The sequence below is a fragment of the Vigna umbellata genome, chromosome 9, assembly GCF_029865625.1.
Source record: "Vigna umbellata cultivar VRB3 chromosome 9, Vumbellata_1.0, whole genome shotgun sequence".
Taxonomy (NCBI): domain Eukaryota; kingdom Viridiplantae; phylum Streptophyta; class Magnoliopsida; order Fabales; family Fabaceae; genus Vigna; species Vigna umbellata.
Window position 1 is genome coordinate 3,439,697 of NC_142173.1, and position 19,036 is coordinate 3,458,732.

Here is a 19,036-nt window from a genome sequence, read left to right on the forward strand (position 1 = left end):
TTTGAAGGTGCATCTTGATTGATCAGGAGAGAAGACTTATGATCTTTAATTTGCTTTTTCCCTGGATGTGCGTGTCAGGAAGAAGAGTGAGGAGATCTTGACTTTGAGAGGGAATTCTCAAAGGGTTTTCTACAACACGGACGGGTGGTTTTATGTTTGCAGGTGTTGTTGTTTCTATATTTGATTGAGAGTTTGTGAGGTGTTTATATTTGAGAGTTGCTCTCTAAAGCCTTGGCTTTAATACTCTGATCAATATAGTGAATTACTCTCCGATTTAAGGTTGATTGGGAGGGTGATTGGATGTAGGCATTGAGGCCAAACCAATATAAAAATTGTGTTTGTTTTTCTCTCCTTTATCTCTGTACATTTTCATTGTAATTACATATACACGTATTGTTTCATTGCCCACATATTTGAGTACTGCACAAGAAAGATTTCAAGAACCTTATAGTTTGCAAAAAAGATTTAAAAAGTGCAAGTTTTTATAAAACACCAATTACCCCACCACCTCCCTTTTGGTGTTGAGAAACAAAGTCCATCAATTCTAACAATTGGCACGAGAGCTGGTTTTCAAAAGTTATTTGAAAAACAAATTGATTACTCTTTTTGTATAATGGATTACTCGATCCTGAAATGACTTATGTTTCTCAAACCTTCGGTGAAGGTGCATCCACAAATAGACCACCTCTATTTGCTGGCGAAAATTATGTTTTTTGGAAAATGAGAATGCAAATCTTTCTTGAGTCAGTAGACAAAGGTGTATGGGATGTTGTTCTGAATGGTCCCTTTGAACCCACTAAATTAATGGATGGAAAAAAATTTTTGAAAAACTTTTCTGAGTGGAGTCAAAAGGAAAACAGAATAGCATAGTATGATGTAAAAGCTAGAAATGTTATTGCTTCTGTTCTTACTATGGATGAGTTTTTTAGGGTTTCACAATGCAAGAGTGTCAAAGAGATGTGGGAAGTACTTGAAGTTACACATGAAGGCACGAATGTGGTAAAGAGAGCAAGAAAGAAATCATTGGTACAAGAGTACGAAATGTTCAGGATGAAGGCTGAAGAGACCATATATGACGTGGAAAAGAGGTTTACTCACTTTGTCAATCACTTGATGGCTCTCGGCAAAGCTTTTGAGAAGGAGGAAATCAACATCAAGATCTTAAAGAGTCTTAACAGGAGTTGGCAACCAAAGGTAAGAGCCATATTTGAATCTAAAGATTTAACTAACATGAATGTGGCTACATTGTTTGGTAAGCTCAAAGAACACGAGCTCGAGCTTGGTAGATTGAAAGAAGAAGAAGAAGAGATTGAACATAAGCAATCCATTCCACTCAAAGCTACTAGCAAGAAGACCTCTAGAAAGGTTGAATCTGATGCAGACTTAGATGTAGATATCTCAAAAAAAGAGGTTATGAATATGATGGTAAAGAAATTTACCAAATTTATAAAAATAGAAATGTTCCAACTCACTTTGCAGGTAACTCCAAAGGAGGCAGAATGAACTCAAAGATTAGTACTGTTACTTGTTATGAGTGTGGAAAAGATGGTCACATCAAACCAGAGTGTCCAGAATTGAAGAACAAACAAAAGGCTGATGCAAAGTATGCTCACAACAAGAGAAGAAGTAAGCAAAGGAAAGCTTACATTGCCTGGGAGAACAATGATGGTGATTCATCCAACGATGATGATCAGATTTTAGAAGAGGAAACAAATTTGTGCTTCATGGCTGATTCTGTATGCTCTAAAAGCAGTGATAGCGATTTCAAGAGTGAGCCAATTGAAGTCAAGTATGATCTGCTGCTGGACGCAGTTCAAAAATTGTATGTTAAAGCAATGAGGCTACAATACAAGGCTAATCGATTAAACTCTGAAAGAAAGGACTTTGAATATCGAATTAATAACCTTGTGGTTGATAATGATAAACTTAAAAAGGAAATTGATCTTGCTTTACAATATGCTAACTGTTAAAACTAAAATTAAGATTGTAGAAAAGGATCAATTGTCATGCTCATATTAAAAAAATAGAATATCTGACCAATACTATAGCAAAATTCACACTTGGTAGAGAGAATTTGGATGTTGTATTGAGGTCATAGAGAAGATCAATTAATAGGCAAGGAATTGGTTATAAGGCTAAGAGTGAAAGAATAAATTCTAAGAAATTTATTGACTTAAGCAAACCTGTAACCAATGCTTTTTTTTACTGCAATACAATTGGCCATACTATAAAGAATTCTTATTATAGGAAGGAAGGTATTTCTAGAGGAAGATACAAATGGGTTCCTAAAGAGCAACCTTCTATTACTAATAAAAAAGGCCCCAAGTTTATTTTGGTACCTGCAACAAAACCATTTGAATGTTTTGCAGGAAAATAAGTTGATCATACAGCAGACAAGTGCTCAATGATGAAATGCAAAAGGAATATATCAACATTTCTTGAGTAACACTGTGTAGTAACATGCACTGTTAAATCCATGCAATTCATGCATCGTTATATCTGTTTGTGAATGTACGTTATGTGTATGAATGATGTGTACTTGTCTGTTTGATAAGTTTGAATGAAAAATAGTTTTTCACGAATTTTAACCGATTACTTTATTAGTGAAATTGATTAGACTCTGTGTTTCTCTGTTTTGTGTGAAACTATGTTAAAAATGGAATCGATTTCAAGAGTAATAAAATCGATTAAAATGTTTTACCTCGGCTTTTTATTTCTGAAAATTTGAATGGGCTTGGTGATGAAAGGTTTTGATCCATGCCTATATAATTACCTTATTTGAAAATTCATTGTGAAATCTGTGCTCTGACTCTTAACCCTAACTAAGCTAAAAGTATTCCTAAAAACTCTAAATTCGTGATGGCCTCTTCATTTTCTCAACGAGGGAAACGTCCTGCAACTGTTGAATGGAAAGCAAATCCTGAAGGCTGGTTTAGTGATGAAGAGAAGCGTAAAGATTTTGTCTGCTTTTGGGGTTTCAAGGAATTAATAAGGCAGAAATACTTAAGCATTTAGTTCTTCCGCACTGAATGTTTCATATTTCAAGAATGGTTGGTCTACTCAGTTCTATCTAAGTTTGAGGAACTTGAAGGAGATTATTATCCCAATCTTGTGAAAGTGTTCTATGCAAACATAAAGGTTAATGGCAATATTATTCTTTTACGTATTAAGGGGGCTAACATCTGTATTGATGAATCCGTTTGGAGAACTGTCACAGGGTTTCATCCTGGTGGGATGAAATGTCATCTAGGAATATCTGGTGTTAACAAAATGGGAATCTACGAAGACTGTCTAAGGGATTCTGAAGAATCACGAGACAACAATCTCTTCAGCGTTGGTAATCTGAAAAAGGATGAAAGATTACGTGCTTTTGTTATTGCCTGGATTTTCCAGCCTAGAAGTGCAAATCACACACTGTTGACTATTGAGGATGTCTATTTACTACATGCCTTAAGGGCAAGATACAAACAGATTGGATATTTGTAGTAAGTGATCACATGACTGAGATCAATAGGCAGCAAGTATACCATCTACCTTATGGATTCTTCATTAGTAGAATTTTAAGACATTTTGGAGTGGACACTACAAATGAAGTTATCATGAAATGTTCAAAGACAAATATGATTGAAAAGATGTCTTTATATCATATGGGGTTTAGAAGAGGTGAACAAGGATGGTCATTTAAGGATGAACATATTCCAGAAGAAGAGGAAGTTGAACCTATTGATGTTGACCTATCCAAGTATAAATTCAAACCTCAATGAGAGTTTGAAAAGTCTGTGGTAGATGAATTTAAGAGACAAGATAACAGAATGTCAAAGCTGCAAAAATCTCTTTTTGAATTACATAGAAAAATGGAATATGCTCTAAGGATCAATGCTTTTGGTGGTACCTATGAGGATGAGGCTGAAAGTGAAGAGGACAAAACGGATGAAGAATTTATAGAAATATCAGACTTAGAATAGGGGTCTTAGAGTCCTAGATATGAAGTTTTTGTCTGTATCTACTTTATGATTTTGTTTTCTCTTGTTTTGATATAGTGGCTTTTAAGTCTTATCTTGTTGCTCTAGTTTGTGAGGTGTTTACATTTGAGAGTTGTTGTGTAAAGCCTTGGTTGCAATACTCTGATCATTATAGTGAATTACTCTCCGATCTAAGGTTTATTGGGAGGGTGACTGAATGTAGGAATTGAGGCCGAACCAGTATAAAAATTGTGTTTGTTTTACTCTTCTTTATCTCTGTACATTTTCATTGTCATTACATATACACATATTGTTTCATTACACACATACATGCTGTTTCATTACACATATTTGTGTACTGCACAAGAAAGATTTCAAGAACCTTAATGTTGATAGAACTTTATATAAATGAATCAAATGCTCTTTAAGGGATGTGCTATAAACTAAGATATCATAAAAAAATATGATAACAAGGACACTAGAATATTGTATTCAAAGGGCATAACTAAATATATAAACCTTAGAATATTGTATTCATGAGCCCTTGAAAACTGGCAGACGCATTGGTTAGTCCAAAGGGCATAACTAAATATTCATATTGCCCTGAGTGAGTCTTAAAGGTTGTCTTGTGTATATCTTCTTCCACCATTCAGACTTGATTATATCTAGACAGCAAATCCAGCTTTGACAAGAACTTCGAACCATGTAATTCATCCAATAAATCATCAACCAGGGGAATAGGAAACTAGTTTCTTACTGTCCTTTTATTCAATTCCCTGTAATCTATGCAAAGGCGCCATCCCCTATCCTTCTTCCCAACCAACACAATGGGACTGGAGTATGAACTACTGGAGTATGAGGCCATCAATGATGTCTTTTTGCTGCTCAGCATATCTAGAGGGCCGTTTATTTACCGGATTGGTGCCTTGAACCGAGGAATGTGATGATCATGAGCAACCCTTTTAGGAGGAAGTGTGGATGGTTCTTGAAACACATGATCAAAGTCTAGTAGTAACTTCTCAATGTTATCAAGGACAATGTTGGATTCTGCTTGGGTTGATAAGGAGTGTAATAAAGTAACTTCACCCTTATCACACATTTGTATCATTGAAATGTGGACTCCAGAGGAAAGAGTATTATGTAGCCTTTGTTTCCTAATAGTCTTAAGCGTTGGACCTACTATACCCCTCAAAACAAGTCTTCTTCCATGCACCGTATTTTCCATGGTCAATTTTTCAAAGTTCCAAGTGATATCCTATAAGGTAATCAACCATTCTATACCAAGAACCATGTCACAACATCCTAATGGTAACAGTAGCATATCAGATTTGAAGGGTGCATTATGTAATACCCAAGAAAAGCTTTTAACCATGTTGTTAATATGGACCTTAGCACCATCTGCCACCATGACATTCAAAGGGTCCATGTTCAAAATCTTGCATCTCAGTTTCTTGGCTGTGTGAAAATCCAAGAAATTATGAATGCTTCCACTATCAATGAGGATATGTAGAGGTTTCTTTTTCAAAAGACCCGTGACCCTCATAGTTCTGAAGCTAGCAACCCCCGTCAATGCATTCACTGAAATTAATGGTTCTCCCCCACTGGTTTCCTCTATTTCCACTGGAGGTGTGGTGTCTTCATCTGAATTATTGTCGTCCTCGAATTCCAGTATGTGAATCTGGAGTTTCTCGTGGGTTAAACTATGAGCGGTTGTGAATGATTCATAATAGAAATAGCAGAGACCTTTGGCCCTTCTTTCATTCATATAAGCAGGGGTTAAATTCTACGACAGTGGTTTTGGTCGATAATCTTCAGTGTGTTGGGTGGGGTTAGGTAACAAAGGTGGTTTGAGTTGTTTGTGGAATGGCTTTGCTTGAGAATTGGTGTTGCTGGCAGACTCATACATTTTGGCTAGTGAGAAAGCTTTCATCACAGAAGTAGGTTGAAACATACGAACCATCATCTGCACCTCTTGCTTCAACCCACCCAGAAAGCAACTTAATGGATTGGCTTTCGAGAGTTCTACTTGCGAGACTATTCGATCAAAGGCGTTATGGTAATCTTGGATAGAATTCTTTTGACGTAACCACATCAAATCAACCATAGGATCCTCGCATACCTCTTCGAATCTAGCAATCAAGATCCTGGTGTATGTCTCCCAAGAAGGAATATTTAATAACCCTATATTCTTGACATAGACATTATGTCATTGTAGAGCTTTTCCTTCAAAATGGACGACTGCTAAGCAGACCTTGTAATTATCCGGTGTACCATCAACCGAGAAGAATGTTTCACATTGAATTAACCATTGTTTCACACCATCCCCATTGAAGTGAGGAAAATCTAACCTAGCCAACCTTGTATTACAAGAATAAGGGCGAGATTGGTTATCGTTATTGGCGACAGAATGCGTTTCACTGTTACTAATTATCTCCACAAGATTGATCTTCAAAGATGCGCCAATCTCCATGAAGCGAGCCTCTAGCGAAGTTCCCAACTCCAAGAAGCGAGACTCCATTGAATCTTTGAAATGGTTAAAATCTTCACGTACAGAAGAACGGGTGTTGGCAGGCATCGGAAGGACGTGAGTGGAAGGTCACCTTCTGATACCAATTAATATGCTTCTTCTAGAAAGATAATTGTCTCGAATAAGAACCCAGGAAGTAGGAAATCCAGGTAAGTAGAAAGAAATTCGAACAAGAGTTTATTGATTTGGAAGAGTAAGAAGTTTCTGATTGAATGCATTGATTATGAATTTACAGTATATTGTTTTTATCGTAAAAGACTATCAGAGTTTAGTTAATTTTGTAAACTAACAGAATTAACTAACTTTTTAATAACATCATGTAACACTCTATCTCCATTCTCAATCATTGTTCTCCTAGCGCCACCCTCTCGTTGTTGTTACATGTCCTGGCTGTTGCTTCTATGGTCACACTCGTGTCTCCTGCGTACATGCACCGTTGATTTTTCGCGCCACCACTACTTTGTCCTGGGTTTCAATTACACGTTCCCACCAAGTCGCCACCACTTGCACCTACACCGTGGTGTTTTCCAAGTCACCCTCATGCACATCTCTACCTATTGTGATGGGCTCTAAGTCATGACCATAGTTTCTCTTCTTGCACCGATCATGTTTCCACTCACTATAAACGTTAATATTGTTTTAATTTTTATTTAATTTTAAAATTTTGGATTATTTAAAATAATTTTTCAAGTTTTATTAGAACTTATGATAATCAAAATAAACAAATATATATATATATATATAATTAATGATAGATGAACTTTAGGATGTCACCATAATTAAAATGTTAAAGTTTATAATGATGTGACTTTATTCAGAAAATATGTTTAAAATTAGTATTTAAGTTAGTTATATTATTGTTGTTTATTTAATTAAAAATTTACTAAACTTTGGTTTTGTTGATATTTTTTTTGTTATTCTTTCATATTATTGATTGTTATATGTTCAAGGTGTTGGTTTTGGGTCTTAAGACGTTCGACCTTTGACAATGTGTTTAGAAATTAATATTTGAAGTGTTATTGTATCAATGTTACAATATTACTGTGTTTTATGTCCCATTTAAGATTTAATATAATAGAATGAATTTTACTTCTAATTTTAAGGATTTATATATTTTCTTATATTTGGAAACGAAAGAAAGTAGTAATGATAATCACGAACTTGAATTGTCCATTAGTTAGTTTGGAAAGGTTGAACACTTTTTTTTTTATAGAAGGGAGATATATATGCATAAACGAAGTTATTAAATTGTATAATAATATCAAGTTGGTGAATGTTAGTTGAATTAATGATGTCTTTGAGAATGACGTTGAAATATTTTTACAATTTACTCAATCAAATGAAAAATATTATTGTTTCTATGTTAATTGTTATTGTTTCTATGTTAATTATTTGAGTGGGAGACAATTACAAATTGAATTTATATGATAACATCTAATTTGTGATGGTTTCTTAAATCATTCTATCTCAATGTTAAAAGTCCAATCTACATTACGAGGATTGAATTGAATATATGATAATGATATTCAAGAAGAAAATTTTCAACAAGAACACATGTATGTTCATTGAAAGATGATTCAGAACAAGCTTTATATCTTGATTGTGAAACTTTTACACATTTGTTAACAATATTAAGATTAATTAATATCAAGGAAAAAAATGGATGAACCAATAAAAACTTCACTGAATTGCTCGAATTGTTGCATGAATTTTTTTTCAACAGGTAGTACAATGTCAATTGCCACTATGAGGTGAAGAATATACTATGTACAATGGATATAGAGTGTCAGCTCATCAGCAAGTGTATCGAGTCGCACAAGTAACATAAAATTATAAGACCAAATATCATTTCCCAACAAACTTGTGTAATACTAAGTAATTATACGATTAATAACTCATTTAGACCAACGAATACAAGAATATATGCAAGAATATAAATTAACAAAGAATTAAAGGGTAGACTTAGAAGAATGGCAAGGTGAGGAATGAAATGGAATGACATGCTAAGGGTAGAATTCGCTGGCTTCAATCTCATGCACACCCAAATTCATCTCCTCTCCATCAAATACTAATGTCAACTTGCTAAAACAATCTAGTCCTAATCCCTTAGGTGAAAAAGCCTAGGTTTTCTTACTAAGTGTCAATCCATTGATCACTCAACAAGGAAACCCATATTAACATTTAGGGTTCAAAACAACAAATGGGTCATGTTCCATCTCAAGATACAAGCCCCCACTAGATCTCTTGTTTCAAGTTTAGGATTTACTAGATTGTTCCCATAATGTAGCAAATTCGCAAATCAAGCCATGAATGTCCCCATTACATGCAAGCATTAAGAATAAAAATAAGAAAGTAGTAGTTAAATGGAAGAGGCATATATATTCAAATAATTTACATAGTACAAGAGAGTTCAATGGCTACAAAATACCCTTTACAAGATGGGTTTAACTCTCCATTTCCATGAACCTCAAGCTTACGAAGTGGAAGATAAAAGAAGAAGGAGACACAAGAAGGAAGAATAGGATTGATGGAAGCAGCTCCAAGCTCCATGCACAAGCAGCTCCACGAACCAGAAGTGACGCAACGGATGAAAGAATGAGTGGAAAAGAAAGTGCACGCCAAGTGTTTGATGAATGGATCAGTGAAGGTTTGGTGAGTGTGTGAGGTTTCTCAAGTTCAGAAGGTCTTCCAAGAAGAAAGGAAGCTAGAAGAGAAGGTGTTGGATAAGCACAAGAAGATGAACTTAGAGAAAAACAAGTGTGGAGTAATCTCAACAACACTTCAATATCTTTTCTAAGTTGAATTTTACAAAGAGAAGAGCCTCTCTTTTATAGGTGAAGAAAGGACTCAGATTAGAGGCACAATTTCACTCTTTGGAGCCCAGCGGATGCGGTCCAGCTTTAAATGTTTTGCACATTTTTAATGTGTGCTTGGGTGAACCTTGCGTCCCAACCTCTTTATCTTCTCCAACACACTTCATTTGTGATTCTTAGAAGCTTTGTAGATCAGAAATGAAGTCCTTTCTTCACCTATAAAAGAGAGGCTCTTCTCTTTGTAAAATTCAACTTAGAAAAGATATTGAAGTGCTGTTGAGATTACTCCACACTTGTTTTTCTTTAAGCTCATCTTCTTGTGCTTATCCAACACCTTCTCTTCTAGCTTCCTTTCTTCTTGGAAGGGCTTCTGAACTTGAGAAACCTCACACACTCACCAAACCTTCACTGATCCATTCATCAAACACTTGGCGTGCACTTTCTTTTCCACTCATTCTTCCATCCGTTGCGTCACTTCTGGTTCGTGGAGCTGCTTGTGCATGGAGCTTGGAGTTGCTTCCATCAATCCTATTCTTCCTTCTTGTGTCTCCTTCTTCTTTTATCTTCCACTTCGTAAGCTTGAGGTTGTCCATGGAAATGGAGAGTTAAACCCATCTTGTAAAGGGTATTTTGTAGCCATTGAACGCTCTAAGTAGTCTCCATGAGCTCCAAAGAGTGAAATTGTGCCTCCAATCTATTAAAGACTCAGTTTCTTTTGAGAGAACTTAATTAAATAGGCAAATTTTGACACATCAACATGCCACCACTTAGCGCTAAGGCTTTGGCACTAGTGCAGTCAAGGGAAACGAAAGCGGATATTATCGCTTATAGGCAGCGGTTCCTAAACCAAGGCATATCCAGGTGAAGCAAAAAGTGGTAGACTTTTTGCCTCGGTTCTGAACCGAGGTAGTTTGTCCCCCTCTACTGCCTCGGTTGGACCCTGAATCGAGGCAGTAGGGTCCTTCTTCTTATTTTTCTTCTTTCGCCACCTTTATGCCTCAGTTTTGATTTCAATTCCAGATTCTAATTTCAAACTCCCAAACTGAAAAAAATCAAGATTGCAAAGACAAAAGCTCAAAAATTAATTTGAAATGAAATCCTTGTCTCCCAATTCACAAACTCAGATAACAAAGCTGGAACCCCAAAATCAAATGAATAGTTGAAACCCTAAGTCGCAAAAACAAGAACATAAACCCCAAATTTGAAAATGAAAAACCTAATTCCCCAATTCTCAATTTTAGAAACCCTAAAATGCCAAATCGAAAAACGATTCACTCTGCTGCCGCCTTCCTCGCAACGCGCCATCGCTGCCTTCGTCCGTCATCGCAACCTCATTCGCGCTCAACCCGCATTCTTATACGAAATAGGAAACCCCTAAAACTCAAACGAAAACAAAGGAAGAAGGAGGAGAAGGAAACTTGCGTCACGAATCAGAACGGCCAACGTCCTCGCGCAGTCGTCGCCATCGAAGAAGTCGGACGCGACCTCGCCACGCCTCGCCGCGTCTTCGCTAGCCACTCACCTCCATCACAACACTCTTGCTCCTCGTGCTCGCGAGAAGGAAAGAAAAGAAAGGGAAGAAGCTTCAGCCTCTAGCTAGCGCGTTCAAGGGAAGAAGTTGAACCCTTGATTAGGTCACTGGGGATTTCTTTTATCACTTTTTCACATGCAATGTTTTCATCTATTAAAAAATATGTGTTAATTAATTTTTTTTTGCTTTTTATTTTAGTTTTCATAATTTATATAATCTGTAATTTTTATTTTATAATCAATTTTATATATGTTTATTTTTTATTTTTATTATTTTTGTCATACATGAAATGAATATATCATATTTGCTTTCAGTAAAATAAAAGAAATAAAATATAAACAAAAAGTTGGGAATTAGATCAACAAGTCTTTTAAAATTTGAAAATCGAAAAGAATAAGAATAAGATCAAAATTATATATATTTTTTCAAAACTGTTAAATATTATAAATTTTCTTCGTTATATAATACCATTAGCTTGATATCATTATTAAAAACACCACAGATTAGAATAAATAATATTCTTTAACTTTTAAAACAACAAATTATTTAAAAAGAATTAAAACAAAATCGAATAAGAATTATTCATAAAGAGAGAAATATATACTACATTTCCATGTTCATTCAGTGCATTCAGTGTGTCAGTTTACCTATCCCATCATTATGTGTCATTTTACATACTTATCCCATCATTCACTGTCCGTTTAATATTATTTTATTACTATATGACTCGGTTGGAGCAAACCGATGCGATAGCGTGACCTTTATGCCTCGATTCTGATTGCTACCGAAGCAGTATGTATTTTTCAAAAAGTTTGTCAGTTTGTCAGTTTATCAGCTGATTTGCAGATGAGCAGAGGGTACGTGGCAAAACTTTATGCTTCGGTTTCGGCTTAACCGAGGTAGTAGACATCTTGCGCTTCAATTTCTTTTAAGCCGAGGCATATAACTTTCCTAAAACTACGAAAATGCCACTGTGCTTTTATACGCTTCGGTTTCAGTAAAACCGAGACGTATATAGTGCGTTAAAAAGGCGTTTTTTTACTAGTGTGGCGCTTAGTGCCAACCTTCGTGGTAGCCCTAGATGCTCTCTGCCAAAGTGGCGTTCAATGGCAGGTAGTGACGTTCAGTGTTGGAAGTCTTGGAAGCTCTCTGTAATGACTTCGCTCAACTCTAGGAGGTGGCGCTCAACACCACGTTAGTTTCTAAAACTTCACTTTTTTGTTGGTGTTCTTGCTTCTCTAGGTCACCGAGGTTCTTCAATTTAATGCCAGGTCTTCCTATCACCAAAATAGATATCAAAAGAGGAGATTAGAGTCATATTTACACAAGTGTAGCCTAGGATATAGATAAACATAAAAGCAAGATAAGAAAAGGATTTAAGAAAAGTAATAAGTTAAAGAATAACTGATTTTATCACTAAAATGACATTCAAATAATGATAAGAATTAGCATTATCAATGTACCTGAAAATGCCTACACATGTTCTAAAGATTGTATATTATACAAAAAAATAATTTGAAACATTGACTAAGTATCCAATATACGAACTATCACGATACAAAGTAAAAGAGAGTGACAATAATGAAGACCACATCCAGAAAAATCATCCTAGTGTTTTGGTATCTTTCAATCATATCTTGATTTAAACATTTATTCGTCAATGTTAATGATGAAAAAAAAATTATGACAATTTTTATGTATAACTACACTTTAGGTTTTTATTTTCTTAAATTATAATAATATTTAAATTTTATAAAAGGAAAATTGATTTAAAAAGAAAAGAATAAGATAAAGTCATAACCTATTACATCGGTTATTGATGTAATATATAGGTTTAATCCTTTCGGACATCCCTATTTGTGTAGGGTTGTCTCAAATAGGTCCTCGTATTTATTTTTATCTCAAGTAGGTCCCTATTTTTGTAAAATTGAGTCAATTAGAACCTTGCCGTTAATTTCAATAGACGGCATTAAATTTATTGAGTCTTGACATGCTGACGAAACAAATTTTAATGACGTGTCCCCGTGTCACGTTTGGATCCTATGACCTCTCTCACTCTCTCGGGTGCCATGGAATCAGTAGCCCCCCTTTATTTCTCTTCTTCCTCCTCCTTCGCTCCTCCCGCGCCGGATAATTTCTTCGTCGAACTCACAGTGGCCGGATAATAACAAGGGTGTTCTGTTTTTTGGATATAGGTTCACGTATTGCCCAGAGAAGTATTTGGAAAATCAACGTTTATATTTGCGGTGGCTGCCCAAAGAAGATTATCTTGTTGTTGGCATGGTTTCTTTTTGGGAACATGGACAAGTTGGGGCTGAAAAGGCCTTCGACGGGTCCTTTGGAGCTGAAGAACACAAAGGGAAAGACCCCGGTTTTGGATCTTGGTGCCGTGACGAAGATTAGATCCGGTGATATAAAAGTGGTGCCAGGAGTTAAGAGGTTCAATAGTGGAGAAGTTGAGCTTGTCAATGGTGAAAAGCTTTATGTCGATGCAGTGGTGCTGGCAACCAGTTACTACAGTAACGTGCCTTATTGGTGAGAATATGTTCTAGATCTTTTTTAAAAAAATGTTTTTTTTTCATCATAGAAGATTGTCAGACCAGAAAGGCTTTTGGGGTATGCCGGACTTTATGCTGTGGGGTTCATGAAGAGAAGGCTCTCTGGTGCTTCTTCTGATGCTGTGAAAATCGCTCAAGATTGAAATCCCTAAATTGGAAGATTGAAATCCCTAATTTAAGGAATTAAGGAATTCAATGGAAATCCTCTCATTTCGTCCTTGCAGCCATAACCTTGGCTGCCCTGGTTCCGTCGTCTCCCAAACACTCGACACCGTCGAGAGAAAATCAAGTCGGGTTATGAAATCAAGTCAGCTCCGGTCTGAGTTTTTAGGGAAGAAGGATGATGAGGAGGAGAACGATCCGCTTTTGGAAGAAAGGTAACAGGATCCAAACGGGACACTCCACATGTCAATAAAAATTCCACCACACTATGCCACATCATTAAAAATTGCACAGTCAGCAAGTCAAGTCACACAAATTTTAACGCCGTCCACTAAATTTAACGGCAAGGTTAAAATTGAGTCAATTTTACAAAAAAAAGAACCTAATTGAAATAAATAAAAATACGAGGACCTATTTGAGACAATTCTACCTAAATAGGGACATCTGAAATTATTAAACCTAATATATATTACATTACATTTGTTATGATCTTAACTGATTTTTTTTAATAATCATATATTAAATTGGATGTAAAATGTCTTTTAAATAAAAAAAACCTAAGTTTTCAATAACAACTAGTATATATACATTTAACATATACTAGCGGTATAATAACGGTTGTATTCACCAAATTTATAATGGATGTAATATATTCTATATAATTGATGTAAAATGTTTCTTTTTAAGTGATGAAGGTTAATTAAGACAATGTCCTTATCGGAGTGATGAAGGTTAGTTAAGACTAGGGATGGCAACGGGTCGGATCGGGCAAGTGTAGTGCCTACCTACAACCCGACCCACCGGATAAAATTGTACCCGTTATCCGACCTGCTATCTGTCGGATACCCGTTTAAAAAATACTCGCGAGTATTTTAAAATCCGCGGATACCCTAAAAAATAAAAAAGAAATATTTAATACATATTTAAAATAAAATTTAAATAAAATTACAAAAAAATATATATATATATAATATAATATAAATTAAATTAAATATAAATTAAAATTTAATTTTAATTAAATTTAACCTAATAAAATATAATTTTATTTTATTTTTAATTAATTTAATTAAAAAATATATAAATTATTTTTTTTTAATTTTTCGCGGATAGCGGGTAGTATACTACCCGTACCCGACCCGTTCAGAAGCGGGTATTAAAATACCCGCTATCCCGTTACCCGCGGGTAGTAAATATCTGCGATTAGTTACTATCCGTCGCGGATTTTACCGCAGATACCCGTGCCCGCGGGTAAAATTGTCATCCCTAGTTAAGTCGCAGTTAAAAGTATGACTTTTCACATTTACTTAATATCCAATATTAAAAACATAATTTTTTAACGTAATCAGTCATATTAACAACTAAAATAACAAATGTTATTAAAAGTATGATTTTTTTTTTTTTAAATAAAAAAGAGCTACCTGATTTTGATGTATGATACCTAAAAGCGATAAATTGCATGGAGTTGATATACACATAATCACATTTCCACCCAATACACATAATCATTAAATAAATATTGATACATTGTAAGTTTTATACAATTTTTTGTCTCAATTCATGATGGATTTCCTCGGTTTTTGGGAACGAAGGTTGAGAATATCTAAATATTTGCAAAGATTAAGAAAATAAAGTTAAATTTAATTTCATAAAAAAAAAAGCTTAAATAAAGTTGAATTTCTGTTTAATACCCGATTTTAAAAATGAAGACATTAGGTCCTTATGTTATAAAAAATATATGAATAATGTCCACAAAGAAAGAACAAGTTCAACAATTCAAAAAAGAAAAAACTGAACAAGAGAGAAAAAAAGCTGGAAAAACTGAACAAGAGAGAAAAAAAGCTGGATAGCGAGAAGAGAAAAAGTACGGCTACATCAGCATGGACTTAACGTCGTTGCTGTCAACTTAACGGACATGACGTTATTCATACATTTTTCATAACATAGAGATTCAATGTCTTCGTTTTTAAAATCGAGTACTAAACAGAAATCTACCCCTATTAACATGAAGACGAAGTAAGCATTTAAGCAAAAAAAAAAACTCATTCCATGTCAAATACATCATGTAAGTAGGGAAGGTAAGGAGGCTAGACGTGAGTTTAGTTATTTTATATTTACTTTCAATGAAAAAAACTCATTCTCATTTTTCATCCAAACTTTATTTGTATGAATTTTTCTTTCATCTTCGTTTTCATCTTATATACATCCATACTTGAATTTGTATCCACACATATTTTTTTTTTCTTTTACTGTTTCATTATCGTTAATTAACTTTTATAAATAATAATAATAAATTTACAAAAAAAAACCAAATATTTAATATCAAAATAATATAATTTTATTTATTTCACTAGTAAAAAATTGGGTTTTTACAGCGCACATTATACCACGGTTCAACGAAAACCGCAGCATAATGGTGCGCGGTGGCAGTTTTGTAAATAAATCGAACATATATGCCGCGGTTCTGCTCCAAACCGCGGCATATACTCCAATCAACCATTGCCTTTGACGCCACGTATGAATAAAAAATTAAATAACAGAGTATATGCCGCGGTTCTCTGAACAACCGCGGCATATACCCTGCCAATTTATTGCAGGTGCTGACTGGGTCAGAGAATTTGAAAAGTTACAGGGGGTATATGCCGCGGTTCTCTGGGCAACCGCGGCATATACCCCCTGTAACGTCTCAACTTCTCTGCCAGTCAGAGAATTTCAGAAGTTACAGGGGATATATGCCGCGGTTGCCCAGAGAACCGCGACATATACCCCCTGTAACTTCTGAAATTCCCCAGAAGGCAGTTGGGGAGACAGTTGTGTTGAGCACGTTACAGGGGTATATGCCGCGGTTCTACGAGCAACCGCGGCATATTCTCCCATCTGAAATTAATTTAATATTAATTTGAAATATTTCGAGGTATATACCGCGGTTGCCCGCTGAACCGCGGCATATAGTTTGAAAATAATTTCAAAAATGCCATTTAGGATAATTTTTTTAATCAGTATATGCCGCGGTTGGGGGTTAAACCGCGGCATATACCCCTATTATACCGCGGTTAAGTAGGGAACCGCGGTAGATTCCCCCGTTCAGAGTTAAAAAACAAAACTTGGAACAGTGTCGTCGTCTTCGCGCAAGCTCTCTGGAACGCGTTTTCTTCTTCCTCCGAGTCATCTCAGGTACGCGTTTCTGCACCGTTTAATCTCAAAATTATTGTTTCCTTTCTCATTTGTGACGCGTTTGAAACATTTCAGCCGATCAAAATCGTTTGAAAACGAGACATTCCATCTCTGCTGCGTTTTGGTTTTTGTTGCACCAAGCGTTTTCGCCGTTCCTCTTCCAGGTATTTATGCCCTTTTGCATCTTTAACGTGATTTCTTCATTAGTTTTTGCATAATGCTATAGTTTTGGTAATGTATGAAGTTTCTATAGTTTTGGTAATGTATGGTATAATTTTTGCTTTAATTTTGATAATGCATGAAATTGTTATAGTTTTGGTAATGTATGGTATGGTTTTTGCTATAGTTTTGGTAATGTGTGTTGTAGTTTTTGCTATATGTCTGGGGTCACTAATAAGTTGGGGCGTTCTGATGATTATGGATTCATTGATCCCCAAGACATTCATGAATCAAATGATTTTGATCATATCAACATGAGAATGATAAGCAGTTTTCGAAGGGGCAAGAAAATATACTTTTTGCCTTATATATCCGGGTAAGTGAACTTTGTTAACATAATAATGTTCCATATGTGATTTTAATATTTAATAGTTACGTTATTATGAATTTCAGGCGCCATTGGCAACTTCTTGTTATGTCTGTGCAAGACAACTATGCTTTGTGGTTCTGCTCATTGCACAGGCCTCCTCCCACACAACTCAGACAAGCAATTGATTGGTAAGAACCTCAATGTTTGGACTTTCTTTGTTATATAACTGAATGCTAAAACATTTTTTTATATACAGTTCTATTCCAGCAAGTATGATGATGGACGGGAGATCAATTGTTAAGAGTAGAAAGATTGCTTGGATTTCTCTCCAGGTTTGACATATGCTAAAGTCATACTTTGTTATAATTGTTTTATAACAAATGTTATTCACTAACTATTATCAACTGTGATGATATATTGTAGTGTAACAGACAAAATGGGTCATATGAGTGTGGATACTATGTAATGTATTGGATGACCCATATTGTTCGTTCTCACATCACAAGAAGCTGGGAAACGGTAATATTTAACTTTAACAAATTTTGATTTTTTAACAAATGTTGAATTCATATACACTAATTAAAATGAATTGTCTTTTGCAGAGATTCAAGACTACTACACCAGTTCCTGAGAAGTCACTACTATTCATTAGGAACGCTGCTGCGAAGTATATAGTTAGATTATACAATAGCTCTTAGATTTAGATTTAAACAATGCATTTGATTAGATAGAATTTTCTTAGACTCTCTACTTTATTTGATGTTGAAATACATTTGAACATGTGTTTGTTATGTTGAAATTGAATTTCTGTAAATGTTTTTATATGCAGGTCTGTTTTTGTGGTAGTGGATATCACAAAAACAGACCTGCAATTTTAAAAAACTGCAGGGGAATATGCCGCGGTTCTAACCACAACCGCGGCATATAGTGCTTCGTTTTTTTTTTAAAAACGAGACATATGGCCGCGGTTTTGACACTAACCGCGGCATACTCGTCGGCCTATATGCCGCGGTTCAACCGCGGCATATAGTGCATTTTTTAATTTTTTTTTTAATTTTTTTTTTAATTTTTTTTTTAAAAAAAAATGAATTTAGGCAGCGGTTCCCTAGACAACCGCGGCATATTCCGCAGCCTATATACCGCGGTTCGAACCGCGGCATAAAGTGTCTGACTTACTACCGCGGCTGAATATGCCGCGGTTCAAGAACCGCGACGTATAGTGAAAATCAACCGCGGTAAAAGCCCCTCGCTGCACTAGTGTTTAATATCAAATTTTTAAAAAGAAATTATAATCATATATATTTCAAATTATATCAAATAAAATTTCATAAGAATCAAAATATTTATACAAAAATAAAGTTGATAAAATTTCAAAAAAATTTAAAAAAATTACCAAAAGAAAATATATATTCAAATTTAAAAATATTTTAAATGTTTCTTTATTGTAAATTCTAATGAAATCTTTTTTTTTTTCAAACTAACAAAAATTATAATACATTATTTTGAATAAAATCACAACAAAGATTTAACTAATAATAATTTAAATTTATCATATCACCTTTTAAACTTCAGTATAAGTTGATGGTAATAAACAAGTTTGATAACAGTAACACTAAATTATTATATTATAGTAAATGAATTTCTTTTTATATTATTGTGATAAAATTACATTTATGACAATGAAATAGAAAATAAATAATATCAAAATAGTATTCTACGTGATAAAATAAACAACAAATAAAAGCATTAAAAAGTAAATATAATCAAATGTGTGTTTTAGAAA